Here is a 12,355-nt window from a genome sequence, read left to right as displayed (position 1 = left end):
TCAAACAGTGTGACAATCATTCAACGTTCTTATCTATATATTTCGTGATAATCCCTTCCTCTGCTTTTCAGAACTATGTTGATATCCTCATATGCTTCCAAACCACCGATAGAATCTTCAACTTCACTGGATTTAATGCAAAGTCCACAATCTTCCCAAATTTCATGCAGAAGTTCTATAACTGACATTAGATTTCATTGACTACACAGAGAAAGATATGCAGGTGATAATGGACCTCTTTCCTTAAGCGTGCACTACCTTTAGGCTTACAGATTCCTATCACGGAATTGAATTGCTCAGTTGTAAAGTGTGCGGTTACCTTGAAATGGTTGTGTAAGAGAAAAAAACAAAAAACAAAAAAAAAACTGAAGGAAATTTTCAAATAAAGGAAATAATTAAAATAATTAAAAAAAAAAAAAAAATGCAAAGCCACTTTCTCTAATTAATAGAGAACCCGCAATCTGGATTTGTTATCATTTTTGTCAATTTTTTTATGAAAACATTGATTTAGGTTCTTGGAATGCATGGATAAGACTTTACTGCGTCCTTTCAGATTTTTAAGTGTTTGATGCAGATTGTGCAACCATCAGTATATATATATATATATATAATCAGTATATCAGTGTATATATATATATATATATATATAATAATTATTAATTATTGCATTATATTATTTATTATTAGTAATGGAATGCAAAATTAAATTGCAAACAAAAAGGAAAAAAAAATTTAAAGAATCGTTTGGGTATCGGAAAATAGGCACAGTTTTTTTATACCAATTCTGATAACCCCAAAACATCCTATTGTTTGATTCTCGGTTCCAATTAATCCTCTGAACACTAATATATAATATATAAAGCTCCTTCAGTCTTTAACGAACGGGTGCCTGTTCGTGAAATTTTTGTTGCAGGAGGTGCGCAGTCTCCAACCACACCTCTCCTGCGTCGACATTGTTAAATACCAGTGTCAAGTGAAGTGTATGTACATGACGACTGGAAATAAATGCAGAGATAAGCTGAGAGCCCATACAGCACCTAGAATTCCCAAATGGTCACCAATTTGGTACTAACTAGACTCAACGTTGCTTAACTTCAGTGTTCTGACGAGAACTGGTTTGTCAACGCGATTATGCCATATATATATATATATATATATATATATATATGAGGATCATTCCAAAAGTAAAGCTTCCTACTTTTTCAACTCAGAAAGTTGAAGAGTTATGAAAACGGGAGTGGTATCATTAAAACGAGCAATCTTTTATGCTCCATAATTTATTTTTTTACATAATCTCCATCATTCTAAATGCGCTTTTACCAGGAATTTAATGACGCATGTCTGCTTCGCATACAGGTCTATGACAAAGGTTGCTTTTTTAGAATCTGACGCAGTCAAAATCTTCAACAGAGAGATAAAACTTTCAGGTCATGAATAGATAAGTTCAATCATCATAACAACGCAATTTGGAATCTATGATCCATTCGGGTGGAATTGAAAAAAGAGGCATTACTTTTGGAACCCTCTCTCTCTCTATGTATGTATATATATATATATATATATATATATATATAATGAGATGAAAGATTGATAATTGTGAAATTATTAATCAAGTTTTCATAGGGGAAGCATAAAAAACCAAATTAATATGTACTTTCGTTTCGGAAATGATATCCCTTCATTCATTCAATATTTACAAATAAAATCAACGAGAAATAAAGTAAAATATTTCTGGATATCGTCTCCACATCAGCATAAATGAGGGGTGGGGATTGAAGATTAGGAAAGACACCAAAATTTAACTAGCGTATTGAAACAAATAGAGTTGGTGAACCTAGAGTAAATATAATTCCATATTTTGTTTAAATCTTATATCATATCGAAAAATTCTTAAAAGAAAAACAGTTTTTCATACTTATAGCTAATTTCTCCCTTATAAAAATCCTACCCAAGCATAAAATCAAAAATGCAATTATTTTTCCTCCTTTTATCATTTAACTAATTAAACTTCATTATACAATAGTTTAATTGTATCGCATAAGTATTATATCATTACATTATACTCATTTATAATAAATATAGTTGAAAATATATTTGATATTAATTGTATAAACAAAAAAGGAATTTAATTCCCCTTTACTTTAAAAATTTTTATTTTATTTTTATTTTTTTTTTATTGCTACACAGTTTCTTTTTCTAATTAATTTCTAGGTTCACCAACTTTATATATTTACTTCAATATGCTGGTTAAACTTTGGTGTCCTTCCCAATCTTCATTTATGCTGACGCAGAGATGATATCCAGAAATATTTTACTTTATTCCTCGATGATTTTATTTGTAAATATTGAATCAATAAAGGGATATTGTTTCTAAAACGATCATACATATTAATTTGATTTTGTTATGTTTCTCCTATGAAAACCTGATTGATAATTTCACAATTATTAATCTTTCGCCCTTTCTATTAATATAGCTCTAGATAATTCCTAGGGCTATGACAACAGCATATTCTTTTCATTGTTTTAACTCTCGAGTGTGTATCCCTTGATATTTTACATGCTTTCATATAGAGTGATGTGGTTCTCGGTTGATTAACTGTGTCGGATATATACTCGAGAGTCACAACAATGAAAAGAATATGCTGTTGTCATAGCCCTAGGAATTACACCTATTGAGTTTATCATATATCTACAATACTCCAAGCACAGCACCTTTTAAATATATTTAACTGAGGCTTTGTTCTTTTAGATTCTGCTCTATTATGTTATATTATATTATATATATATATATATATATATATATATATATATATATATATATATGTATATATGGTTTTTAATGGGTTGAAGTTCTTTAGCCATTACCTTTAGAGCTCATCTTTTCCAACCCACCACTAGCGAAATAGCTTACTAACCATTAGTTTGTGACAAAGCATTTCCAATGGCTTCCAAACTTCTTTTTGTCTTGTATCAATCAATAAATTGCAACCCCTGGTTAGGGTCGAACTCATTACAATAGTAATGATCTCCAGCATGAATATCCAGACCATTATTCTTCGATAATGTGCCTCTCCTCAATCTTCTTTGGCCAAAATATTCAATTACTTTAAAAGACTATTTTGGAAACTGAGAAGAGAAAAAACAAATGTGAGACACCAAAAGAATACTCGTATTAACCAAGAGAAAGCTCTCGTGTATTAAGTCCGCTACGTTCTGTGATTATTTCCTTTAATTCTGTACTGTTTCCTGCTGGGAAGTGGCGGTGGTAAACTAGATACTTGCATGACAAACTGATTACTTTGTGTTATGCTCGATTCCTGCTTGATCTATAACACCACTTTCACTATGGATCTTAGAAACAGTCACATGGTCTCTCCTGCTAAAAAAAAATCAGAAATCAATAACAAAATCTAGCAACACTGTCTGCTAAGCTCTAACCACTGTCACATTACCACAGTGTTGCATCCCTATACTTGCTTGACAAGTACTTTATGGAATGTGCTCTGATGAATTTATTGTACTTGTACTCCTTCAATTTAAAAAAACCCTGGTTCACTTGACTAGCAGCAAAATTCCACCCCTTCACTGTCCTTAGATGCCAGATGATTTTTTTACTCTAATCGCTTCCTCAGGCTTCTTAGCTGTGAAATTCCCTTCCTGCTCCTCAATTTCCCAACCGTATGTAATGTAATGTGAACAAATGTTTTGTTGCCTAACTCCCCACTCAGGTTGATTCCCTCTAAATTGGATTTTTATCGCAGTAGCCTCTAGTGCTTCAGTAGCAATATGTTTTGTTTGGGATGAACAAAGTTTTACCAAGCACTGTCCACTATGCCACAGGTCTTTAGTGTAGGTGACAATCAAAATACAATTGTGAATTATTTAGGACTGCTACGAAGTTGTGGCTAATGGAACAAGAACATGCTACCTTCATGGATTAGATAAAGGGTTCTGTTTGACATTCTGTGCAGATTGCAGAGTTTGATAAAAAGATTCTCGAGTTCAACAAAATACACCTGAAGAAGGTTGGAGGTTCTAGCGACTGAAACATTGTGAAAATAAAACTCAAGATGAGAACAGTAGACCGAAGGATCCAAATAATGATTAATCAATCCTCATCTCAAAAATTCTGAAATATACAAAAACAAAAGATCTAATTGAACAAGCAAGAAAAGTGTTTGTGTTACATCACGATGATCCAGAATTAAAAACCAAAGTACAAACAACTACAAAAGTCATTAAATACAACTGATGGCGAACAGATCTAAAAATCTAAAACTTTGATAAAAACGCCATGAAAAATTTATTGCAACTAGAATTCTCTATTGACCCAGCATACCATACCAAGCTCCTTTGTGAAATAGGGGTGGCTCTCGAATTCTCAAAAGTAGTCGAGTCATACTTTTAGTTCAGTGGAAAAATTACTTTGTAGATCTTTGTAAACCAACATCTAGTCATCGACAAGAATGCAATACATCAAATTCTGCAACATGCTCCCTCTACTCTGCTAGAAAATTATTCTTACCAGAGAATACCCTATATCTTTACAAAGCCATACTTGGAACTGGTGCATCTACTATCAGTCTCTCACTCTTAGACAGGCCCCTCCCCCCAAAAAAGTTTCAAATCTAATAGATTCTGCACTATCAGCCACGCCCCAACCTCTGTCCCATCACCACAATGTTGCATCCCTGTGCCTGTCTTACAAGTATTTCAATGGAATCTACTCTGATGAACTAATAGAACTTGTGCTCCCTATGACATACATACTTCACTGATCTGACAAGCAACAAAATCCCACCCTTTCACTGTTGAGGTCTCTAAATGCAAGAAAACCTTCTACTCTGTTTCTTCCCTTGGGCTGCTAGACTTTGAAATCCGCTCATGTTTCCTGCTTCCATGACTGTACTAATCTGCAGAAGATTAAATGTAATGTGAACAGACTGCTAAACTACCCACAGTCCTCTGTTAGACCCGATCCAAAATCATAGCCTCCCCCCCCCTTACATTCCAAGTGACAATATGTCTTATTTGGGGTTAATAACAATAAAAAGAAATTTTCTGAAGTAAAATTTGTAACATGATTAATCATGTGAATTCGGTTTTCGTATTTTCTTAAAATTGAAAGACGTTGATTAAAGAGGTGAGGTGTGACAAAAAGGTAATGAGGTTGATTTAAAAAAAAAAATCGATTTTTGTTTGCCAACCCTAATTGAAAATTAACAGATCAATATTGATCTTGTTGGCAGTAATATGTAGAGGAACTAATTTTACACGATCACAAAATTGCAAACGATTATACAGAATCATGAACCTGAAACACAATCTTATTTGTTTTTTTTTTTGGGGGGGGTTGTAATCTTTTGTTAACTAGCAAGGCTATCCAGTGTTGCCTGACACACCTTTCCTTCTCCTTCTCCATCTCCCTAACCTCTCCTTTTCTCTGCCCAGCCATTCCACTCTCTGGACACGCACGTGCGCACTTCTCCCTTATATAGATTTCTTGAGAAATAAGGGAATAAACTCGATGATAAAAAATCAACCATCTTCCTTTAGTTAGTAGCTGGAAAACAGACCAAATTCCCTGATAAAATCTGCGCTAGTTGAGTGTTAAAGAATGAATCTTATTTCTAAATTTTAAATACTATTTATCTGGAGCAATGCTGATTAAGAAAATACTAACTTTGTGGATGATTTATTTATTTATTTTTAGTTTTAACTGGACATATAAACAGACAGCTATCCTTTATATAATAGATGGAGATTTGATATCTGTCTGTCTGAATCCAAAACTATATCGCTTTTATTATTCTATTTTTTAAATGCTCAATTCAGTGTACTATACTATTTCACACTAATATACTGTCTTTCAATGCTCAATAATTCAGAGAGGGTAGTGTAGTGTCTGTTCTATTATTATACTATTCTATCAGGCATTACCCTCTTTTTTTTCTTTTCTTTTTAGTGGGATGAAGTATGATATCTATTCTTTGCTTGGGAGGATAGGGTAGTATATGTTCTATTGCCATGGGATCTTCTTAGCAGATGTTAGCTTTTCTTTTCTGGCAGATGTATTAGGTTAGCTCATAAAGATCATGAGACATTTCTCCCACACAATACTTCCTCCTGTGGAGTAGCTTATCTCACAATTGATCTTTTCATTAGCAAATTCGATATATATATATATATATATATATATATATATAAGGATTTTATTGCTAGTTTCAGTATTAAATAACGAACTAATTATTTTGGTTTGTTTTCTAATTTTTTTACTCGATTTTCTTTTTTTAAGCTTAATAAGAATTACAAATAACTCTTTTTATAATTTTGTCATTACAAATGTTAATAAATACATGAACATAGTATAATTGTTTTACAATATATTTGATCACAACTTCTAAATAGCTGCTACTAGATCAGACTGTCTGAAGATACTGACTTTCTGACATAAAATGCACCAAACATTAATATTATTTTTTTTCTTTTACTTTACAAAGCTTAATAATTTTCTACAAAGTCACAAACAAAAACAAGTTTTTTTGTTTTTTTTTTAATAGAAAAAAAAAGTAAACCGAACACCATAAATATTTAAAGATACAAGAACTGAAGTTTGTCCATCTGGGCAAACTTGGGTTCTTGTACCGGAAAAATATCCAGTAAATAAAACGTTGTTTATTAAATCGTTATTTTTTTTTTTTTTTGCATTTTTTTTTTTTTTTTTTTGCATTTCCATACACCAAACATGGATATAAATATCACTAAAACATCCGTTGGGTCATAAGCTTCATTTCGGTACCTTACTTGCCAGGGTGGGTTGCCTGTAGGCTGAGATAAACCATGTCACACACACATACACACACACAGTACGAAAATTTATTTGATTTGAAGTATAAAACTTTTTTTTTCTTTTTCAAAATTTGACATTAAATGACATGAAAAGGGGTGATATGCTGTAAAATAAAATGATTGAAGCAACCTTCAGAAATAAATATTTGGAAATATAAAGAACTTCAGGCTTAAAATCTATTACAAAATGAATGGGTGTGGCATTTAATGACCCCCAAAAGGGTTGATATGCCATAAACCAAACCAAACAGCATCAAAAGCAACTTGTATGATTCTATTAGTTTCATTAGAATTTTAATTTTACTTCCTTTTTTCCTTTTCATACTTTTTTTATAATTTAGTTTTTTTCTTTCCAAAGAAGCCATTCATTCTTTTATGTGATGATGATGATTAGTTAGGGCTATGACAACACCATATTATTTTGATTGTTTTGTCTCTCGAATATATATCCGACACATACACAGTTAATCAACCGAGATCCACATCACTCTATATAAAAGCATATAAGATATTAACTGATACACGCTCGAGAGTCAAATGAAAAGAATATGCTGTTGTCCTAGTCCTAATGTCATATCTCTTTGAATTATGCCACTATTGCGATAAAAAACAAAAAAACAAACCTAAAATGAAACCAATTTTTATGTTTTAAATATTTTTTCTATTTTTCGTTTTTTTTCTTCTATTTTTTTTCCACCCCAAACAAGGCATAGTGCCACTAAGTCGTAGGGGGGTACAAATAGGGACCAGATTTACCGGGATGCTATGTAAAGAGTTGGGCAATGAGATGTCTGTTCACATTACACTTGAACTTATGCATATCAATTCAGTTAGGGAAGCAGAGGCCTGGGAGAGAATTCCAAAGTCTAGCAGTTTGAGGGAAGAAGTTGTCTGAGTAGAAGGCTTTACGGCATCTAGGGATCTCTACAGTGTAGGGTAGGGATTTTGTTGCTTGTCTGGTTTATCTGGAGGTATTTATGCTGAGGAGGTACTAGTGCTTTGAGTACGTCCAAGCACTTACGATTAAAATACTTGTAAAACAGGCGGAGGGATGCCACATTTTGGTGATGGGACAGAAGTTAGAGTTTGACCGACAGTACGGGACCTATTAGGTTGGCAACTCTTTTTTAAACCCTATGTAGAGGCGAGAGACTAGTGGCAGATGTACTAGCTCAGATGTGACAACAATATTCCATGCATGGGCGAATAGTGGCTTTCTTGATATACAGGATACTCTCAGGTGTGAGTAACCTTTTAGCACGATAGAGAGAGCCCACCTTTCTCGCAGCAGCCTTGGCAATTACCTCAATGTATTTGTTCCAATTCATGTTGCTTGTGAAGGTTAAGCCAACGAGCTTGAGGGAAGTACTTTCAGGTAGTGTATCATTAGTTATGACAATCAGTGGTTGAAATTAATGTTAAACTGGCAAATACTTTTTTATTTCCATACATTAATTTTCTATCATTTGGAAAAAAAGGGTCCTATATTGTACAGCATTCACCCTAGGCAGGTTGAGCTGGCTTCCTCGAAAAGAGGAAGTGTCAAGGTGCTATTAAAATTCACAGGCAGTCCCCAGTTTGCCTGTAAAGATCCTATTTCTTCTTTTCTCTATATATAAAGTTAGGTGAAATTATCACTTCCCAATTGCATAATGATAAAACACTAGTGTCTATAGATATAGAAATAATTGTTAATATTTATTTAAAAAAAAAAACCTATTTATAAAGTCCCTTTAAGAAATTAAAGTTGAGCCTTCTTTAGTGAATTAAAAAAAGAGGATTAACCATAACTCAACAACATTTCGACTTCTGGTCATTGATTAACCTCTGACTGTTTGCCATGTATCCTTAATTTATTTGGCATTTATAGGCACTTATTCTCCTTCAATTCTTGTGTTAATTGCTGGTCGCCTTGAGGTAAGATGCTAGCCTTTGTGATTTGGTTCAAATCTCCCGACCAGCAGAAATTATCACTTCCTACACTGATGATTGCATAAGCATGAAACACTAGTGTCTTTAGATATAAAAATAATTGTTAATATTTATTTTAAAATATTATAGTTGTATGTGTGTGTAAATTAATCGTCCATACTAATGAATAGATCATTATTAAATTTGTAATGTATGTTCTAAGCAACACGGTGACTAACATGGGCACATTATTTATTTTTTTGTAAATTTTAGCATGGGGGGGGGGAGGCATATATAGAAAGTTTTTTTTATTTTTTAATTATTTTTTTTATGAACTGGTCATTTTGAATTTTGGAATGTATATTCGTGATAACCCAGTAACATGGGTGCATTATCTTCACTATTTATGGGGTGCGTCCACTCAAATTTGCACCCACCTCCCCAAAACTTTTAAAATAAGTTAAATGCAAGCAATTTACCAGAGGAAAGAATTGCTCTACATAAAAATTTTAGTTATGTTATTTTTTTTTTAATTAATACATTTTTAAAAGGATTAGTGCACACATAGGAGTGTCAATATGTACGTGCTTGTAAAATCCTAAATGATTGAACTTATGGATTATGTACTCAAGGCAACAAGGGTGAGTAACGTGGTTACATTATTTATGTTGTAAATTTTGTTATTTAGGTCGGGGTGGGGGGTGAACGCAACCATTCCATCCCCTTCAATATAAAAAAAAGAAAGAAAGAAAAACATTAAAATTAAAACTAATGCTATGTGTTTAGCAATTAAAATCTTTGGCAGATGTGATTAGCAAGAACCCAAGTCAAGTGAGAAATAGTCTTGACTTACTTTATTCTCGTTATAGAATGGTTTATCTCTGCCTGGAATGCAGAACCTGGATGTGAAAAATAACAAAACAAGAGTGTTCATGCATATCAACCACGTGATGAACGTACTTTGCTGTCTATAAAAGACTAGCCTTATAGAAGTTATCAAAAGTGTTTTAGCACTCAAAGGGGTAAGATCATTGAGTGATATAGATCAGTATTGAAAACGGTGTTGTTAGTAGCAAATATCTTGTCTTGAATATGATGTCACTTGAAAAGAGTATACCATGTAATAAAGTTCCTATGATAAGCATGTTGTTTCTATCAACAGAGACCATGTTTCCCTCTATTTAAATTTTTATTTTTATTTCTTCACAATCCTATTCGAACTTTAAGCCTAATAGACTGACTGACTGACAGCGCCTCTAAGAGAAATGCTTTGAATGCAACTAAAAATATAATGAAACTTGTCTACTTTACTGTTATTGGCTCGTCCTTGCGTAATTCTTAGTAAAATAAATTGTAATGAAAAAGCCCAAGTCTGAGGATGCTTGAAAGGAGGTTTATTTTACTGAGAACTATGCAGGGACGAACCACTGCGAGTGCTGCTGTTTGTTTAACAAAAGAAAGAAAGCTCAAGGGAGGTTACTCACTTCCAGAGAGCATAAGCAGAAGTTAAAGTTTTTTTTTTTGTTTTCTTTCAGTACAACTTTATTGTTAAAAGAAAAAATAAACAATTTTTTTCTTTTGATGAAAAAGAATTTTCTACTCAGATGTTAAGATGACTACACTTGTTTGTATATGGCTATATGGTGCTCCATATTGGAGGCAACTTCGTGGAGGTAACTTTATGGTATTCTATAGTAGGGTTCAGCGGCATTCTATACTAGGGACCATTTCATGGTACAGCTAAGAAGTATTACTGTAGGCCTATTGAAATTTTCTGATTTGCAGAGAGCTTTGTAGGAAATTAAGTCAACTGTATTTGGAAATATATCAAACTAGTAAGACCCGTTTCCTGGCGTTGCCTGAGGAAATATAAAAAAATGCTAAGTAAAAATAAAAATATTAAGTATTATTGTTTAATGAATATTTGCTTAAAGTTAAGTTATTATTGTTCACATTGAACACCAAAAAATATAACTTGTGAGTCTTATTTCCGTGCATTGACAAAACAGCTAATTCTTATTTGACTTTTGTAAAGTATTAAAATTGTATTCTTTTGTATGAAGTTATCATGCTCGCCATGGAATTGATGACGTCATCATTTTTTTTGCGTACTCTACAAAGCTGTATATAGGCATTGTTTATTTATGGATGTCGCAGAAGTGTAAAATATGAATAATGCAAGTAACATCTAATAATTGGAAAAAAATAGGAAACCTGCTCTAAAAGTTCTATGGTTAAAACCGAATATTTTGGAAGAATAGGATTTAAAACATCTAAATCTTTTAAAAAATTTATTTATTTTCTAGAATGTTTGTTTTCTTTATAGTTCAACAGATTATAAGTAAATATTAATGAGAAAAAGTAATATTTATTTTCAAAACAATAATATGGGATTTTTTTTTTTTTTTACCAATTCACAGGTAAACAAAGTATTACTTTAGCATATATAATGTTCAAATTTCAAAGGATTATTTAGATTGTATGAAATAATGAGCGTATGATGTACAAAAAATTTTCCTCTTCCTATATTTTTTGAAAACTCTGTTTATGAATTAATTCAAAAGTTTTGTAAAAAATCTGACCATTAGTTGATTTTTGCTAGATTTATTAAACACATCTATCTTTACATCATCATCGCTCTGATCTCCATCTGGAATCAATTGAAATGAATCCTTTCATCTAGGGGGGAGGCTCCATGTTTTGACAAGCTTCTAGGTTTGACCTTCACTCCTGATCTGAAATGGAACATGTACACCAAATCCGTTGCCAAAGTCGCTGGAAAAATGGTGGGATCCATCTATCGATCCAGCAGATATCTCATTGCTGATGCAATTCTCTACCTATATGAGCGAGATACGTCCAAGGATGGAGTACTGTTGCCACATCTGGGCAGGAGCTGCTAGAAAGACTTTATCCTGCCTTGACAGAATTCAAAATAGACTTTGTAGCTTAGTAGAGGATGCCTTTTTCTCTTCCCTGCAACCTCTTTCTTACAGAAGAGACACTGCGAGCCTGTGTCTACTTTATCGTTATTTTCATGGCAAGTGCTCGTCTGAGCTCCAATCTATGGTTCATCCTCGCCAAACATTCACGAGAAACACTCGTCTAGCTGAAAACACTACCAATAATTTCCCTCACTCTTTATCCGTACCTAAACCTAAATGCAGATTCCATGAACAAAGCTTATTTCTCAGAACTGCACACCTGTGGAACTCTCTTCCGTTTGCCTGCTTTCCAGCTGACTACAATATGGTCGTCTTCAAGTTCAACATAAACAAGTTCTTGATGAGCCGTTTTCTTTAATTAATCCAATTTACCAAATTTCCACTACTAACTATTCCTATGATATTGTCCCATTGACTATTGTGCATTCTTTAACCCTTATCCTCGAATGGCCTCTGGGCCATAAGTGGTGACTCAGGGCTCTACATTGCGAGTGAATCAGTTGCATTTGCGAGTTATTTTTCAAAATGGTGACGAGAAATAATAAAACGCTTATCTTTTAACGATTGCATTTCTTTCACTGACAATCTTCCAAAGCTCACTACTGAGTGAAAAATATCTTTTCAACTTTTTTTCTTTTTTTTTAATAAAA

At 33.0% G+C, this 12,355-nt stretch overlaps 1 pseudogene; it reads right to left on the bottom strand.

Moving 5' to 3' along the window:
* Positions 1-1,025: 1,025 nt before the first annotated feature.
* On the bottom strand, positions 1,026-1,142 carry LOC145263765 (5S ribosomal RNA; annotated as a pseudogene).
* Between the last annotated feature and the right edge of the window lie 11,213 nt (positions 1,143-12,355).

This window comes from Euprymna scolopes, chromosome 3, assembly GCF_053919585.1.
Source record: "Euprymna scolopes isolate OS-2025 chromosome 3, ASM5391958v1, whole genome shotgun sequence".
Taxonomy (NCBI): domain Eukaryota; kingdom Metazoa; phylum Mollusca; class Cephalopoda; order Sepiida; family Sepiolidae; genus Euprymna; species Euprymna scolopes.
This window is presented reverse-complemented; position numbering and strand designations above follow the sequence as displayed.